Source organism: Pongo abelii, chromosome X (assembly GCF_028885655.2).
Source record: "Pongo abelii isolate AG06213 chromosome X, NHGRI_mPonAbe1-v2.0_pri, whole genome shotgun sequence".
Taxonomy (NCBI): domain Eukaryota; kingdom Metazoa; phylum Chordata; class Mammalia; order Primates; family Hominidae; genus Pongo; species Pongo abelii.
In genome coordinates this window covers 140,743,886-140,763,182 of record NC_072008.2, presented here as the reverse complement: position 1 = coordinate 140,763,182, position 19,297 = coordinate 140,743,886, and the positions used below count along the sequence as shown (strand labels likewise).

Sequence of the window (19,297 nt, the reverse complement as noted above, 5' to 3'; positions counted from 1 at the left end):
GCCTTCAGCGAATTAACTCCGATTTGGTTCAAAGTTGAATCGAAAGGAACCAGAATAAAGTAATAGAGTGGACTTTCCTTTTGGCGCCCCCACCTGATTTCCCATCAGCCAAACTAGCTTTTTCGTCAACCTCAGTATGGTTAGAGCTTCCACATCTCCTTTCCAACTGCCCATGCAATGTCAGAAGGAAGGGTAATGGAGCACACCGCTAGAATGTTGGGATCTAGCGGTGCTCCCAATCAGGGGCAGGTGCATTAGCACACACACACTTCCTGGCCTCTCCCCTGGCCCCTGTCCAGAACTCCAGCAAGCTAATCACAAGGAAAATGTGTGTGCCTGAATGTTAGGAGTGAACAGGCAGGTGACTTGCTTCAGAATTAGCCTGCAGCATCTCTTTTTCTAGCTGCCATCCAGTATTAGATGTGGTAACCACACCAGTTAACACCCCGGATCGGCTTGGGATTATGAATGGAAGGAAGGGAGATCCCCATGCAGGCAAGCAGCTGTCCCTTTGCTTAATTATTGGGATCCACAAGCCCATCCCTATTGCCAGGGCTTCAGTGTCGAGATGATGAAATAGGTGATTAAGGGACTTGGAGGCCAGTCCACATTGCAGCTTTGTCTGAGTGTTCCAACGACAAGTGTTATTAGTCCACTAATCATAACATTGCCTGCAGTGGAATTTCCTTGGGAAGGAATGGGGCAGCGCCTCCATGCCAGAGGGCTGCACAGCATGAAAATACTAACACATCACAATTGGCTGTTCTGTGGGAAGACGATTCCAACATCCAATTCAGGAAATAGGTCACCAGGCTGCTAGATGCACTGCTATTTTGATTTACTTCCTTAGACTCTTGCAGTCTTCATAGACTTCTCTCTGGGTAGAATCAAACTCCTCCAACTTACTGGCTTTTGGAGTGCCACAAAGAGAAAGATGCAAGCAAGTTCTGAAAACAGAGGCATGGATTTCTCATGATCAATCTTGTGGTGTCCTGGTGTCCACTTGCTTCTAGAATCAAACACAATGCCCTTCGGGATACTCCTCACCTAGACCTCTTTCAGGGGAGCTTCCCAGAGGTCTGGGGCCATGGCTTTTAGGAGCCTGCAGCTGTGCCTACCAGACAACAAATGTTTAGTGAGAGGTTGAAGAGATACAAATGGGTTGAAGGGCGCCAGAGCCTTCTCAGTAATGAGCATAGCAAAGCTTCGATTTCTAAGGATCTTGGGAGGACAAGATGTACTCATTTGGAGTATTGCACTGCCAGGGCTGTTTGTACCAGCTGTCGGGTTCAGAGACCACCCTGTTGGTGGGGTCAGGGGCCCAGCCAACCCTTTCTTTTATTCTATACCTCTGGTCACTTGGGCCTTAAGAAGCAGGAGTTGGGGCGGGGTGGGGGGGAGCGCAGTTTGGGGCTCTGTCACTAAGCAGCTGCCTCTTTCCTGGATCAGTCTAGAGTTCCCTCTGATTTTTCCTAAACCCAAGCAGTTGTCTACTGCCTTGGAGTGTCAGCAAAGGGTATTTGTGGGTCCATGGTATTTGCAGATTTCATATCAGGCAAAAGCTTACATTTCCCTTTTCTTCTTCTTCTTTTTTTTTTTTTTGAAATGGAGTCTCACTTTGTCACCAGGCTGGAGTGCAGTGGCACAATCATCTCAGCTCACTGCAACCTCTGCCTCCCAGGTTCAAGCGATTCTCCTGCCTCAGCCTCCCAAGTAGCTGGGACTACAGGCGCATGCCACCACACCCAGCTAATTTTTGTATTTTTAGTAGAGACAGGGTTTCACCATGTTGGCCAGGATGGTCTCGATCTCTCAATCTTATGATCCGCCTGCCTCGGCCTCCCAAAGTGCTGGAATTACAGGCGTAAGCCACTGCGCCTGGCTCCTTTTCTTCTTCTTCTTCTTTTTTTTTTTTTTTTTTTTTTTTTTAGGTAGACAGATTATATGACATTGGGGGCTCTGAACTTACCCACTGCCCACTTTTTGTTTTTAGCCTTTCAACTACTGGGTAATTCTGGATTTATAACCTCTTTCTTGGTGCCCAGAGACATACTATATTATGTTGGGGCATAAATTTTGGGCTTCAGCTCACCTGTCCAGAGATGCCATCCCAAGGCAGTCTTTTAGGAGATGAGGAGTTGTACCAGTTGAGATACCATGGGAGGGTTTGAAGAGGTGTCTTGCTGAGTAAGACCAAAGGGTGTTTTCTCTCTCTCTCTCTCTCTCTCTCTTCCTCTGTCTTTCTTGCTTTCTCTCTCTCTTCCCTATCAGCTATGACCTATATCAGCAAATAGAAAAGGGGAATATTTGTGACAAACTCCTCCTGGCAAATCCATTTCTTTGGGCTCTGGACTTGAGAAGCGCTTTACTGCCTTTTAAAATTCTAAGTAGTCTGTTAAACACTATTTCGACCCTCTAATTCTTTCTGCAGTTCTTTTTTCTTTTCTTTTTTTTTTTTAAACAAATCTTTAGAGCAGAGGTTGTCACACTTAAGTAAGTGGAGTAGAATTTATAGTCACTGCAGAACAACCACATGGTTATTGCATATACTGCAGAGACAAGCAAAAGATATGAGACAAAAATTGCAAGAGCAAGCACCTCCAAGTTATCCAGCAGCCAGTAAGGTTACAGAGGTTGCTACTGGTTACAGAGGCTCTGATGTGAGCTGGGCCTGAATTTGATCCCCAGCTGTGCTCCTTATAGCCGTGGCACTAGGCAGGTTCCTGAGCCCCTGCTTCCTACCCTCCAGATGAAAACAAAAGTTCTTAGTGCAAAAGGGTTGGGAAGGTTAAACGAGAAAATATAGGTGATATGCTTTCTCAGCCCAGTCCTGGAAATTAGTAAAATGGTCACAAAATTGTGACTTTTCTCATTATGAAAATCACCTCCTTGGCTTTGTAGTCCCATTTCCTGTTTAATAGCAACTGAAATAGCCACAGGAGCCACCACCCCCATCTGAGTCTGGCTATTTTTGAGGCTCCATTTGGAAGGGGATGGCCCCAGCAGTCCAGGGGGTGGGAGGTTGTGGGGAGGGAGGCATTATTCTCTGGGTTGCAGCTGTGGCAGTAAGTACAGTATCCCCCACATGCCAGATGAATCAAGCTGAGGGCCAGATCTGGGCTGTGGGCCAGAGGTTCCCCACCCTGATTTATAGCGTGGACAGAGATGTGGGTGTTTTGTGAATATATTTTGATGATGATAAAAAAAAGAGAGAGAGGGGAGGGAACGCCATTCCTTAAAAATGTGCTGAGGGAGGGAGGTTCAGACCTATCTTCAAGATTAGAGCAGCCTGGCTGTTCGCGGTAGCAAGTCATTAGAAAGAGGCCCATGGAAGAGCAGGCTGTGAGAGGCCTTGAAACACAGTGAATTGTGAATGAGGCCCCTGTATGCCAGCCATTGGGGGCAGATTAGGCTTGCTGTCCCCTCTGCAGGTGTGGAGTGGGGGACTAAGCCTGCATTTTAACTCCTGCAGGTCCCAAGAGCAGAGAAAGGGAGGACTGGGTCTGCTGAGCTGTGGGGAGCCCCCCAGCCCCATGCGTTCCCAGTGCTAATAGTTCTCCCAAAACCAGCCAGGCTTTGCCTTTGAGATCAGGCCTAGGTCATTGCCAATGGACTGAGGACAACAGGCTAAGTGTGGAAGTTTGCCCTGGATGGAGTTTGGAGAAAACTCACGTGGAGGATTTATTCTGAACCTTCAACCTAACACATTTGAGAGGGCTGGCTGAGCAGCAGATGGGAGTTGTGGCTCCCTCCAGAATGTTCCCCTCCCAAACAAGGCACAGCTAGGCACACACCTCCTTGTTTTACTTGTGGGATGTCAGGCACAGTTGTCCTGGTTTACTGTATTTCATCCAGGAAAGAACTTCAATCAGGTTTCCTAGGACCCATACAGATCTTTGAAGACAAGAGATTTATTCCCCAGAGGTGAGGCCACTAAACAGACAGGGTCCTAAAGCTTGCAGTTCATAAAATCACATCGGTCTGCAAACATTTTTTTTTTTTTTTCTAAGGGAAGGGCAGTGAACGCTCTCATGCCAACAGCCTGCAGTATCTGACAAGTACAATCTGGTTTTTTTCCCTCTCACCTCTCACTGCTCCCAGCCTTGAGCCTTCTGTTCAAACCAGGCCTCATCCTCATCCCTAGCACCCCTGCCAACCCACCCTGCTCAGATTTGCCTTTAAGCTTTTGCTCCATCTGGAATCCTCTTGCCCTTTGAGGATCCAAAGCCTTTGTCCTTTCACATGACCAGTTCTCTGAGGAAACAGCCCTAGCTATTCCTGAGGCCCCCATTACTGCCTGGCCAAGGGCTTTGGGGCACATACTGCCTGTGTGTCCATCCTCATGAACTCCAAATCTCCCCGCTACTCCACAGGACAAAGAAAACGAGACTGACAACGAAGTCTGAAGGAGAAAGGCAAGTATCTTTCTGCTGGACTGGCCCTCAAGACCCAGCACAAGTGAGTTTTTGGAGTTTTTTCCTGTGATTTCTGTGTGTACATATATACTCACCTCTTTTCTGTGTTCACTTCACTGAAACACAAATCTACCACACCCATAAGGCCAACCCTGGGTTACTTTTTGAGCCTGCAGAGATTTCCCCCAACAGACAAAACTTCTAAGCCCCGGAAGTTCTCTGTTTTATATCTAGGATGTGAACTAAGACTCTGTGAGAGGGGTTCTGGTCTATATCACTTGGGGCTGCCTCCTTCAAGGGATGGTGAGAAGCCCCCTGAAATGAAATAAAATGGTTTCTCAGGCTCTTCCTTTTGAATTTCCCATTTCCTGCCTCAGGGCTCAACAAAGGACTTGTGTATGAGGGGGTGTGTGAGTGTGTGTACCATGGCAGGAGAAGGCACACAGGATCCTTGTTGTTCATTCACTTTTCCTGGGAGGAAACAGCAATGGGTGTCTATTTCCAGCAGTATTAGGGAGCAGTGGTGTGGGCCCCTCGCCGTCTCTCTTCCCAGCTTGCTGGGAACGTATTTTACTCCAAGGCTGGTTAAGTAACCACAAAGTTGCATCTCTGGCTTCTCTGACTACCTCCCACTCTCCACTGGATGCCCACAAAAACAATGTGTTCAGCTAATGTTTGGGTAACGTTGTACATATTCCTAGCAAGGACATTGGACATATTCCTTGCAGACAAGGAAGGTAGGATCCGTTCCTGACTCAGGAGGCTGGTGTTTCATTCTAATAAAGCTCAAGGTTTCTCCTCATCCACAGTCGTGCTTTTTGATAATCTGGCAACAGCCAAACCTCAGTCATTGCTTTGAATGGCCCTATCTCAGCATTTAAGAGCATTTTCCAGGGGCTGGGCTTCATAAAGATTGGGTTTTCTTTGAGATCCTGTTAAAAAATGGAGTAAGCATTGTGGGCACATGCTCATCACAACCCAGGGAACAAACTGTTGGCGAGGAGTGTAGTAGAGCCCACATACAGACCAAATGCATTAATTATGAATGGTTCTTATCTTGTGATTAAAACAGATCTGGCAGGCCTGGAACTTGGCAGCCCTTGGTTAGCTATTAGTTCTATGCTACTGTACCGGCTGGGCAGTCATAAAACTGTATCTCTTTGAAAAATGGTCCATCATGTAGAACAGCCTCCTCTGCACCCATTAGCTCAAATTGATATGACTTGATGGCCTAATCTTGGGCTTCTTAGATGCTGGATTTAATTTCTGTCTGGAGCTTTAGGAAATCTGGAGGAAGGGACACAAGGGCTGCATGCAGTGAGGTAGGGTCAGAGGATGTATACACCAGCCCCCACCTCCATCTGCACCACTCCCCTTACTGCTGGAAGGCATCCCTCTAGTTCATGTTGCCATTGTGTGCCCCCACTCTGTCAAGCCCTGTTACGGAATTAACTACAAGTTGGGAGTTCATTGGTAAGATCCTGCGGCATGACTTGTAGGTGCAATCACAGCTTACTGCAGCCTCGACCTCCTGGGCTGAAATGATCCTCCCACCTCAGCCTTCCGTGTAGCTGGAACTACAGGTGTTTGCCATCAATCCTGGGTAATTTTTTATACTTGTATATTGACAGGCGTCTCAAGGAGGCAAAAGCCCCCAAGGAAGGAGGCCATAGTGCTGGGATAAGAACTCATAGGGTAGTTATTTTTGGACTGAGTCTTATCAGAAGACACTTTAGGAATTTCAGGAATCAGAAGGGTGTGATTGGGAAAACAGGGGCAGAGCTTCCCAATGCCCCAGAAATCCCACCAAATAGACCACACTGAGTATCCAGTCAGATGGTGCCAATCTCTCTGCTCTACCCCGGCAGTAGTAGGCCTACAATATTGCTAGATAGCATTCATGAAGTTCCAGTTAGGCCAAGTACTTTTGCAAGTTCATGAGCAGGCCCCTAGGGTAGTCTAGCTTGTAGTCTAGATGAGAAGGCTGTTGCTAATGCTTGAATGGACTTTTATTTGATTATTTGATTTAAATGTCTCAAAAATGGAGCAAGGACCTAATCTATTGACAAAAACATGAATTTGGGAATCAAATCCAACCATTGCTCATTTATTCACCTTCAAAAGTTGAGCATTTTATATTGAGCATTAAATATGTGCCAGGCACAGTGAAAAGCATTCATGTGACAGGTAGGTACAATTATATCCCCATTTTATAGAGATACAAACTGACGCTCGGGCATATTCATCTCGGTTGCACAGCTCTAAAGTAGTGGTGCTGGAATTAAAAACAATGTAGCACAGAGCATAGGTTGTGAAGTCAGGCTGCAGGAATATTCATATTCTTATAGATAGATGTGTAAAACTAAGGGATGTTTGTTTTCATAAGTGTTCTCTGGAGGAGCTCTTAGCCTCACGTGGGAAAATAGCGCTGTCACTCAGAGGAGAGCTTTAGGAGGATGATACAGGTATGGGCACCATCAGCATATAGAAGGCAAGTGAAGCTGAGGGAGATGAGAGGAAGGGCCGGAAAGACTTGCTCTAGGTCACACAGCCATCAAGGACAGAGCCAAGCCCAGGCAAGAGCACTTCCCCCATTGCCGTTTCCTTCAGCTGCAACTTCCATACCAAGAGGCGGCTCCATCCTTTCCTCGCCCCCTTTCTCTTACTTTACAGTCAGACAGGAGTTATTTCCCAGGAAGCAATAACAGTATTGACAATTAGAGGAGTTTGGGACAGGCACTGTGGCTCATGCTTATAATCCCAGCACTTTGGGAGGCCGAGGCAGGAGGATTGCCTGAGCCCAGGGATTTGAGACCAGCCTGGGCAACATAATGAGACCCCATCTTTACGAAAAAATTTTTAAAAAATTAGCTGGGCATAGTGGCGCACAACTATAGTCCTAGCTACTTGGGAGGCTGAGGCGGGAGGATCACTTGAGCCCAGGATTTTGAGGCTGCAGTAAGCTATGATGGCATCACTGTGCTCCGGCCTGGGTGACAGAGCAAGACCCCTATCTCTTAAAAAAAAGAATTCATCTTGAGTAATTATTCACAGCTATTGAATATGAATGAATTCGGTGGTAAATCGACAACTCTAGGGGTTTCAGCACCCACTCCCATTGGGAAACCTTGCTCTAAACTCTCACATAAAACACTTTCCTTCTCAGAAACTCAATGCTGGCTGTGAAGAAGAGCTTCCAGAGCAATGACTTTCTTTTGACAAAGGCTGGCCCTCTCAAAAATGGTAACATTTGTCTGTTGCAGTGTGCAAGCTCACACCTTTTTCTCATATGGAGCCTTCAGGTCCTCATGTGCTTGTGCTTTCACCCCTGGATCAGAGTGCATCTTCATGTGCTGTCCACATGTGTATGACAAAACTGTCTCTCTGGGGCCAGGCGTGATGGCTCACACCTGTAATCCCAGCACTTTGGGAGACTGAGGCAAGTGGATCACTTGAGGTCAGGAGTTCGAGACCAGCCTGGCCAACATGGTGAAACCCCGTCTCTACTAAAAATACAAAGTTAGCCGGGTGTGGTGGTGAACACCTGTAATCCCAGCTACTTGGGAGGCTAAGGCAGGAGAATCACTTGAACCTGGGAGGTGGAGGTTGCAGTGAGCCAAGATCAAGCCATTGCACACCAGCCTGGGGAACAAGAGCGAAACTCTGTCTCGAAAAACAAAACAAAACAAAAAGATAGAAAGAAAGAAAAAGAAACAGAAAACACCTTTCTCTATGGAAAGAATATCATAATGACTTGTATGCTCTTTTCTGGGCCTTTGTTTCAGGGGACAAGAACCCCAACAGTGGAATTTCAGGCATCAGCCAGCAGGTTGGTGGATTAATAAAGAGAGATTGAGAGAGGGCACCTTTCTGCCACTCCTGAAATCATACTCCTGGCTCTGAGTGTCAGTCCCCTGTTTGGAAACTATAGCTGGAAAAGTCTCAGCTGCCCCTGACACGGTCAAATGGAAAGTGCATGGGCTCTGGAGTCAGACTGTCTGGGGTCGTGTTCTAGCTCTGCTACTTACTAGCTGTGGGACTTTTCATAAGTTACTCAATGCGTGGTGCCTCAGTTTTCTCGTTCTATAAAACAAGATAAGTAACGTACATAATTCACAGGGTTCTTAGGTGGGTAAATCTAGATAACTTGAATACATATAAACACTTAGCAGAGTGCCTGTGTGCTGGGCACAATGGGAAGCACTTAATGAATGGTGTCTAGTCTTATCATTTCCTTGCTAAAGCTACCTCTTCTTTTAGGTCCCTTAACTAAGTAGGTCACTTCAGAGAAACTCAATTCAACTGGAATTATTGAGTGTCTGTTGTGTGCCTAGCATTGTGCTGGGGACACTGTGAGGAATACAGGAGAAATCTATGAAGGAAGAACTGTTCTCAAGGAGCTTTTTAGGCAGGATGTTTTGAGCTTCCTCCAACAGCCCAACTAGCAGCCACGTGGAGAGGCCCACGGCTCTTCCTTACATGGTAGCATAGCAAGGGGTTTAAACTTATGGGCTCTGCTGCAATCAGACAGGCATATCATCTCTGCCTCCTGACTGAGGTGTGATGTTGGGAAAGGTACACTACCTCCCCACTTCTCGGTTTCCTCATCTACAAAATGTGCATCATAATTACATCTTTATACATCGTGTGCCCATCAACATAGATTTATAATTATTGATTTATGCAATTGTCTTTTCAATCAGATAGGAAAAAAGGGAGTTACAAAATACCTTAAAATCTTTAACGTTTACCTTTAAATATTAAATTTACTGGTGTTCTTTTCTTTCTTCCTGTGGATTCAAACTACTATCTGGTGTCCTGTCATTTCAGCCTGAGAGATTCCCTTTATCATTTCTTGTAGTGAAGATATCCTAGCAACAAACTCTCACTTTTTGTCTAGCTGGGAATGCCTTCATTTCTCCTTTATTTTAAACAACAGTTTGGTTGGGGATAGAATTTTTGGTTGACAGTTGTTTGCCTTTCAGCACTTTGAATATGTCATCACACTGGCTTCTGGTCTTCATGGTTTCTGATGAGAAATAAACTGTTAATTTTATTGGGGGTCTTTTGTATGTGATGAGTCACTTCCCTCTTGCTGCTTATAAGATTCTCTTTGGCTTCAGTTTGTCACAGTTTGATTACGATGTATCTAGATATGGACATTTTTGAGTTTATCCTACTTGGAGTTGATGGTGCTTTTTGGATGTGCAGGTTAATGTTTTTCATCAAATTTGGGGAGATTCTGCCTATTATTTCTTCAAACATTCTTTATACTCCTTTCTTCCTCTCCTCTTCTTCTGAAACTCCCATTAAGTGTACGTTGTTATGCTGGATGGTGTCCCACAGGTGTCTGAGGCTCTGACATTTTTCTTCATTCTTTTTTCTTTCTGTTTCTCACACTGGATAATATAAGTATCTTCAAATTTGCTGATTCTTTCTTCTGCCCATTCAAATCTGTCATTGAACATCTTTAGTGAATTTTTCATTTTGGTTATTATATTTTTAATTCAAAAATTTCTATTTGGTTGTTTTAAAATAATTTCTATTTATATTTTCTATTTATTGAGATATCATTCTCATATTTTAGTTCTTTAGACATGGTTTCCTTTTGCTCTTTGAACCTATTTGAAATAGCTGATTTAAATCTTTGTGTAAAAAGTCCAACATCAGGCCTTCCTCAGGGAGAGTTTCTATTGATTGTTTTCTTTTCCTTTGTATGGGCTATTTCTTTGCAGATCCCATACATTTTTTTGTTGAAAACTGGGCATTTTGAATATTATAAGGTGGCATCCTTGAAATCAGATTCTCTGTCCTCCTGAGGGTTTGTTGTTGTTGCTGCTTGTTGTAGTAGTTATTTGTTTAGTGACATATTCTGTTTGAACTTCTACCAGAGTTGGCCGGTCCTATCTCATAGCTACAATTTGCAAAGTATAACTCCCCCTACTGTTTGCTTTGGCTGCCCCACAACTCTTTTGATGAAACTTAAAGCCAGTCATTAAGAGAAGCAAGATATAAATATGAAGCTTGTCTTGATGCCTCTTAGATCTTCACGGAGCAACCTTTATTCAAATAACTCATAAATTACAAGGCAAATCAGCATTCATTATCTGCCTTTATGTCAGAATGAGAAAAAAATGAGAGATTTACATGGCATGAAAGAAGATCCCATTCCACTCTTCTAAGAGGCGTTAAAGGCTCCCTTTTAAGTGAAATAAGCCACAATCCAGAAGGAGAATGGAAATCCATGTCACTTGAGAGAGAATGCCCCTAGCCCTTTCCTTCTATTTGCAAGCCTCCCTACTTTTGAGGGAGGGGGAGCACACCCCTGCTAACCGGAGTTGTCTAGGTCCTGTGGTGTTACCAGAGACAGGGGTGCCTATGTGAGGCTCTCTCTCTGCAGCAAAGGAGGCAGCCTTAGGAAATTGGGAGGTAATCAGAGACTGGGCCAGAAGGACTGGTAAGATAGCCTGAGGAGCATGGGCAGAGTGTCTCCAGCACTGGATGGGGGTAAAGAGGAGGGAGAGAAAGGGGGAAAGGGAGATAGGTAACGGGATAAAATATGGTCAATAAATTCTGTGACACTGGGGCAGGCTTAGAGCAATAGGTAGTTTGCCCTTCTGACTCCATATTTTCACCAGGAAGTTTTTTGTTTTGTTTTGTTTTGTTTTGTTTTGTTTTGAGACAGAGTCTTGCTCTGTCGCAAGGCTGGAGTGCAGTGGTGTGATCTCGGCTTACTGCAACCTCCACTTTCTGGGTTCAAGTGATTCCCCTGCCTGAGCCTCCTGAGTAGCTGGGACTACAGGCGCATGCCACCACGCCCAGATAATTTTTTGTATTTTAGTAGAGATGGGGTTTCACCATGTTGGCCAGGATGGTCTTGATCTCCTGACCTCATGATCCGCCCGCCTCGGCCTCCCAAAGTGATGGGATTACGGGCAGGAGCCACAGCACCCGGCCAGGAAGTTTTTAATATTGTTATCTTGTTCTTGAAATATTCCTCAAGCATCAACCTTATACATTCATTCAACAATTATGTACCAAGTGTCAGGCATTAGAAATACTGAGATGAATAAAACAGGTCCTGATTATAAGGGAAAGTAATGTATAGAAAATTACAGTAGTGTGAGAGCAGAAGTGTGACTGAGGGAAGGCCAGGGAGCTGGATCTGCAAGGAGACCCCTCACTCCAGCTTCGAGTAGGGGTAGGAAATAGAATTTATAAGGCTTCTAGCAGGAGGTAATGCTTAAGATGAATCTCTAACCTTAAAGCACAATAAATTTGTCAAGCATCATTGGCCAAAGGAGTGTGTGAGGGTGCAAACATCCTAGCAAGAAGGAACAGAAGCCAGAAGGAGCTTCTGGTATATTCTGATACATTCTAAGATGGAAAAATAGCTTTGGAGGATGGACATAGGGTGTATGGAGGGTTCCAAAGGAGATTAGATTAGAAATTTAAACAAAGCCAGATCATGAAATGCCCTGCATGTTTTTGTTTGCTTGTTTTTTGAGACAGTCTCACTCTGTCACCCAGGCTGGAGTGCAGTGGTATGATTTCAGCTCACTGCAACCTCTGCCTCCTGGGTTCAAGCTATTCTCCTGCCTCAACCTCCCAAGTAGCGGGGATTACAGGAACCTGCCACCACACCCGGCTAATTTTTGTATTTTTAGTAGAGATAGGGTTTCACCATGTTGGCCAGAATGGTCTGGAACTCCTGACCTCAGGTGATCCATCCGCCCACCTGAGCCTCCCAAAGTGTTGGGATTACAGGCGTAAGCCACTGTGCCTGGCATGCCCTGCATGTTTTAAGGAGGCATCTGTGCTTTATCTTGAAGGTTATGAGGGAGTCAACAAAAGATTTCACAGGGGAATGACCTAGATAGTATAGTAAGGCAGTTAAGAGTGCAGAATCTATGTATCAGTGATGTTCAAAGTGTAGTTCAGGTACCAGCAGTCTCAGTGTCACTGGGAACTTGTTAAAAATGCAAATTCTTGGGCCCCATTCTAGACCTACTGAATTGGAAACTAGAGATAGGCCCCAGTCATCTGTGTTTTAACAAGCTCTCCAGGTGACTCCAATGTGTGCTCAAGCTGGAGAAATACTTCCCTACACAGATCACCTAGGTTGGAAGCCTAGCTCTCTCACTGTATAACCTTGGGCAAGTTCTAAACTCCAGTGAAGAGAGGGGGTAAGGGGAGGGGACGGGAAGTGAGGGAATAGCCATGACACTAAACTGAGACCCACAGGCCATATAAAAATGGTTGGTCATCCAGAAGGAATCTGGGTGACGGTGACATTCATGATAATAGCTTACATTTATTAAGAGCTTACTGCGGACCAGGTATTATTCTAAGAACTTTACAAATATTAATCTACTTAAACCTCACAACAACTTTATAATCCTATTTTTCAGCTGAGGAAACTGGGACTCAGAAAGGTAAAAATATGGAGTGGTGTGGAGAGATGTTTGCAATTAAAGTGGGAATTTTTTTTTTTTTTTTTTTTTTTTTTTTATTGAGACAGGCTCTCGCTCTGTCACCCAGGCTGGAATGCAGTGGCACAATCACAGCTCACTGCAGCCTCGGCCTTCCAGGCTCCAGCGATCCTCCCACCTGTCTCCCAAGTAGCTGGGACTACAGGCGCACTCCACCATGCCCAGCTAATTTTTGTATTTTTTTGTAGAGATGGGGTTTCATCATCTTGCCCAGGCTGGTCTCGAATTCTTGGGCTCAAATGATCCCCCCACCTTGGCCTCCCAAAGTGCTGAGATTACAGGCATGAGCCACTGCACCCAGCCAAGTTTTGTTTTTATTAAAAGAAAAAACCCATAAATCATGTATATATGCATGGAAAAAGACTGGGAGGAAATAGCCCAACATACTCATTGTGGTGGTGCAATTGCAGGCATTTTTAATTTCTTTTTTGTAGTTATCTTTGTTTTCCAGAATTTCTATGAGAAGTTTATATTGCTTTTGTAATCAGGGAAAACAGCCTTTTGAAAAAGAAAATAAATTGAACATGTGCACTTGAGGAAGATGTGAGCATCCTCTCAGTGCACAATGCAGACCCACAGAAAGAAAAATGCACCTGGCTTGTCGCTATTTCTTGCAAGAGGATTCTGAGGGCCTTATCACATTGGCACACAGTGAGGGAACTGGTGGAGGAGTTTCTCTCAGGTCTCAGAACTGGGAAGAGCTGTACCAATTTACTTTTTATTTTATAGTCACTGTGACTCATGTAACTCAATGATCTTTCAACTTTTTTTTTTTTTTTGCCTGAGACTCCCTTGAGATTTTTTAACTTTTTGTTTCAAAGTAATTTTAGATTTACATGAAAGCTGGAAAAAAAATCAGTGCAGACAGATAGTTCCTGAACACCCTTCATCCAGCTTTCTCTAATGTTAACTGAGTTAACCATAGCACAGTTTCCAGATCAAAACTAGGAAATTAACAATGGCACAATAATATTGACTAAACCATAGTTTATTCATATTTTCCCAGTCTTTCCACTAATGTATTTTTTCTGTTCCAGAAGCCAATCTAGGATCCCACCTGGCATTGTGTTGTCATGTCTCTTTAGCCTCCTTCAATTTGACAGTTCTTCAGTCTTTGTCTTTTGTAGCTTTGACACTTTCTAAGATCCTGGTCAGCTACTTTGTAAAACGTCCCTCAATTTAGATTTGTTTTATGTTTTTTTTTTTTCATGATTAGATTGAGGTTACACGTTTTTTGAGAGGAATTCAGAGAAGTGATATTATGCCATTCTTAGCACTCCCTGGTCTTTTAATAACTGTGTCCCCTTAAACGCTTTTATCATGCAATTTTAAAATTATAAGCATAAATGATTGCAAAGATGTTTATTTTCAATCTGTTGTAAATATCAGCATTTGAAATGCAATTACTTCACTCTTTTAAAAGTATTCAATGGAATCTAAATACCGAAGTCATTTTTACCCACCATTATTTTATTTTAAAATACATGAAGATCTTTTTTAAACATTTAACATTTTACTCCTTGAATCTGTATTTCTAGTCCACTTTCCTCAGATAATTGTATCTTAAGGTAATACATTTTTGGCTGGGAGCCGGGGCTCATGTCTGTAATCTGAGCACTTTGAAAGGCTAAGGCAGGAGGAGCGCTTGAGGCCAGGAGTCAAGACCACTCTGGGCAACATAGAGAGAGCCCCGTGTCTACAAAGGAAAAATTTTACAAAATCAACCAGGTGTGGTGGTGCATGCCTACTGTCCCAGATACTCAGAGGCTGAGTTGGGAGGATCGCTTGAGCTTGAGAGGTTGAGGCTGCACTGAGCCATGATCCTGCCACTGCACTCCAGCCTGGGTGACAGAGTGAGACCTTGTCTCAAAAAAAAAAAAAAAAAAGTAATACATTTTTATACCTAAAAGGTAAGGTTTAAAATGCTCACCCTATGTGACTTCTCTGTAACAAAAATATGCTTTATAAATTGAAATTGATTTATACTTGATTTTTACCATAAAGCACTATTAGAATTATTATGATTATTATACACAGTGATCAAAACAAGTATATTTAAAGTTTTTTTAAAATAATGATTACTTGTGAAAAGGAAATTTTTATTTAAATATATCTCTTAATGAAATGAATGGGACTTTCTTTTCAGGTATCCAGGATAAGTAATACTTATTGCTAGAAAGAGACAGTATTCAGAATCACATCTTTTTTTTTTTTTTTTTTTTTTGAGACAATGTCTCATTATGTTGCCCAGGCTGGACTCAAACTCCTGGGCTCAAACAATCCTCCTGTCTTAGCCTCCTGAGTAGCTTGGACTGTATGCTCTCACCTTTCAGCATCAATTCTATTTCTAATTTTTTAATATATTTAAGGGCTGAATAAACTTGTTTACATAAGTAAGAAGAAGAAAATTTAGAAGTTTTATAATAGCACTGTCATGTAATTCCATAAACATCTGGGCTATAAACCAAAAATCAGAGTTATCTTCCTACAAAAATAACTTTTTCATTTTTTATTGAGATATAATTCACATACCATAGAATGCACACCTTTAGACTATATGATTAAGTGGTTTTAGTATATTTAGAAAGTTGTACAACCATCACTACTATTCAATTCCAGAATATTTTCATCATCCCCAAAAAGAAACTCATTACATGTTAGCAGTCACTCCCCATTTCCCTCTCGCCCCAACTCCTGGCAAACATTAATCTTTCAGCCTCTGGATTTGCCCATTCTGGTCATTTCATGTAAGTGGAATCATGTAATATGTGGCCTTTTGTGTCTGGCTTATTTCACTTTGCTGAATGTTTTCAAGGTTTATCCACATTGTAGCATGAATCAGTGCTTCATTCCTTTTTATACCTGAATAATATTCCATTGTATGTATATACCAAATTTTCTTTATCCATTTGTCAGCTGATGGACATCTGAGTTGTTTCCATCTTTTGGCTATCTGTGAATAGCAATGCTACAGACATTCATTTATGCCGAGTGCAATGACATGTGCCTGTAGTCCCAGCTACTCAGGAGACTGAGGCAGGAGGGTCACTTGAGCCCAGGAGATCAAGCCCAGCCTGGGTAACACAGAGAGATCTCATCTCTAAAATAATAAAAAGAACACATTGATTTACAAGGTTTTCAGTGGGCACATGTTTTCGTTTCTCTTATTGGGTCATATGGGAATTTTATGTTTATAAATTTTTGAGGAAATGCCAGACATTCTCAAAGTAGCTGCACCACTTTACATTCTCACCAGCAATGTATGAGCGTTCCAATTCTTCCACACCCTTGCCAACACTTCCTGTTATTATCTGCCTTTTTTTATTTTTATTTTTATTTTTTTTGAGACGGAGTCTTGCTGTGTCACCCAGGCTGGAGTGCAGTGGCGTGATGTCAGCTCACTGCAACCTCTGCCTCCCAGGTTCAAGCAATTCTCCTGCCTCAGCCTCCTGAGTAGCTGGGATTACAGGCGCATGCCACCATGCCCGGCTAATTTTTGTATTTTTAGTAGAGATGGGGTTTCATCATCTTGGCCAAGCTCATTTTGAACTTCCGACCTTGTGATCCACCCGCCTTGGCCTCCCAAAGTGCTGGGATTACAGGTGTGATCCACCATGCCCGGCCTGTCTTTTCTTTAAGAGACAAGTTCTCGCTCTATTTCCAAGGCTGGAGTGCAGTGGCAGCGATCATAGCTCACTGTAGCCTCAAAATCCTAGGCTCAAGCAATCCTCAGCCTCCCGAGTAGCTGGGACTACAAGGTGTGTGCCACCATACCTGGCTAATTTTAAAATTTTTTTTTCAGAGATGGAGTCTTGCTATGTTGCCCAAGCTGGCCTCAAACTCCTGGCCTCAGGTGATCCTCCTGCCGTAGCCTCCCAAAGTGCTGGGATTATAGGCGTGAGCCACCATGCCCGGCCTGTCTTTTTGATTATGGCCATCCTAATAGATGTCTTCACTAGGTATCTCTTTGTGGTTTTGATATGCCTTTCCTTAATGGCTAATGATGTTGAGCATCTTTTCATGTATTTATTGGCCATTTGTATATCTTCTTTGGAGAAATGACTCTTCAGATTCTTTGCCCATTTTTAATTAGGTTATTTGTCTTTTTATCGTTTAGTTGTGAGAATTCTAGATACTCTAGATACAAGTCCATTATCAGATATATGACTTGCAAATATTTTCTCCCATTCTGCATGTTGCCTTTTCACTTTCTGGGTGGTTTAATTTGAAGTACAAAAGTGTTTCATGCTTGGAAGGCACAGTGGCCTATGCCTGTAATCCTAACACTTTGGGATGCTGAAGCAGGAGGATCACTTGAGCCCAGGAGTTTGAGACCAGCTTGGGCAACATAGTGAGAGCCCATCTCTACAAAAAATAAAAAAAAATTTAGCTGGGTATGGTGGCATACTCCTGTGGTCCCAGCTACTAAAGTGGCTGAAGTGGAAGGATGGCTTGAGCCAGGGAGGTCAAGGCTGCATTAAGCTATGATTATGACACTGTACTCTAGAAATAAAAGTGTTTCATTTTCATATAGTCCAATTTATCTCTCTTTTTTTTCCTTTGTCACTTGCGTGTTTGTTGTCCTATCATCCTAAGAATTTCTTACCTAATCCAAGGTCAGGAGGATTTACACTTATGTTTTCTTCTGAGTTTTAGTTTTAGTTGTTACACTTTTAGCTCTGGGTCTGTTGCATTACTGTGTACATTTTAAGATCAACATGTCAATTTCCGCCAAAAAAAAAAAAAGCCAGCTGAGATTTTATTAGAGATTACACTGAATCCGTAGAACAATTGGGGAAGTACTGCCATCTTAGCAATATTAAGTCTTCTAATCCATGAACAAGAAATGTCATTCCATTTACTAAGGCCTTCTTTATTCTCTGTCAATGGTGTTTTATAGTTTTCAGTGTACAAGTTTTGCACTTCATTTGTTAAATTTATTTCTAATTAGTTTATTATTTTATTGCAAATAGAATTGTTGTCTTAATTTGATTTTCAAGTTGTCCATTGTTAGTGCTTAGTCATAGAATTGATTGTTGTGTTTTCTGGCATCCTGCAACCTTGCTGAACTTGATTATTAGCTCTAATAGTTTTTTGTGGATTCTTTAGGATTTTCTAACTAAGGTTGTGCCACCTGCAAATAGAGATATTTTTTACTTCTTCCTTTCCAATCTGGATGTCTTTAATTTTTTTCTCTTGCCTATTTAGCCCAGCTAGAACTTCCAGTGTAATATTGAATAGAAGTGGTAAGAGTAGACATTCTCATATTGTTTTTGATCTTAGGGGGAAATCTTACAGTTTTATACCATTAAATTTGATGTTAGTTGTGGGTTTTACATAGATGTTCTTTACCAGATTAAAAGTTACTTTCTATTTCTTGTTTATTGAGTGTTTTTTTGTTTGTTTGTTTGTTTTTCATTGAGACGGAGTCTTGCTCTGTGCTGCAGGCTGGAGTGCAGTGGCACGATCTCAGCTCACCGCAACCTCCACCTCTCAGGTTCAAGCAATCCTCCCACCTCAGCCTCCTGAGTAGCTGGGATTACAGGCTCCCACCACCACTCCCAGATAATTTTGTATTTTTAGTAGAGATGGGGTTTCGCCATGTTGGCCAGGCTGGTCTCAAACTCCTGACCTCAAGTGATCCACCCGCCTCGGCCTCCCAAAGTGCTGGGATTACAGGCTTCCCAAAGTGCTGGGATTACACTTCGCCTGGCCTATTGAGTGCTTTTATCATGAAGGAATATTGAATTTTGTCAAATACTTGTTCTGCATCTATGGAGATTAACAGGTAGTTTTTGTTCTATTAATGCAGCATACTACATTGACTGATTATCTTATGTTGAACCAACCTTGCATCCCTAGGAAAAATCTTATTTGGTCATTGTGCATAATTCATTTTATTTGTTGTTGGATTCAGTTTAGTAGTATTTTGTTGAGGATTTTTGTATTTGTGTGATAAAATACAAATAACATAAAATTCGCCATTTCAACAATTTCAAAGTGTACAACTCAATGACATTTATTGTGTTCACAATGTTGTGCAATACTTACCACTATGTAGTTTCAAGACATTTTCAGCATGACAAAAGGAAACCCCACACACACTAAGCCGTCATTCTCCCCTCTCCCTGGCAACCACTAATCTGCTTCCTGTCTCTATGTATTTGCCTATTCTGAATATTTTTTGCCCAGGTGTGAGGTGAAAAGGGTTTGGGTGAAATTTCCTCTACTTAGAAAATTACTATCACAAATTCTTTATCAGTCAGCAGCCAGTCAGCAGCCTGTCCAACACAATTATTCACAGGCCCCTTTTCAACCTCCTGCATTTGGCAAGAAAGGGAGGTGAGCGTGGAAAAGGAAGAGGGCAATCTTTCAACTGTCTCCCCTCCT

At 42.8% G+C, this 19,297-nt stretch overlaps 1 protein-coding gene across 2 annotated transcripts in view; it reads left to right on the top strand.

Moving 5' to 3' along the window:
• The window catches only part of PLAC1 (placenta enriched 1), a 202,002-nt gene that overhangs the window by 26,211 nt on the left and 156,494 nt on the right, over nucleotides 1–19,297 (top strand). Inside the window, exon 2 of one of the 2 annotated variants that reach the window (XM_054545089.1) lies at nucleotides 4,374–4,458. The gene's annotated coding sequence lies outside the window, so the exon portion shown is untranslated. Of the gene's footprint in view, nucleotides 1–4,293; nucleotides 4,459–19,297 lie in introns of those variants that run through there. The other variant, XM_063721250.1, reaches the window with a different exon arrangement.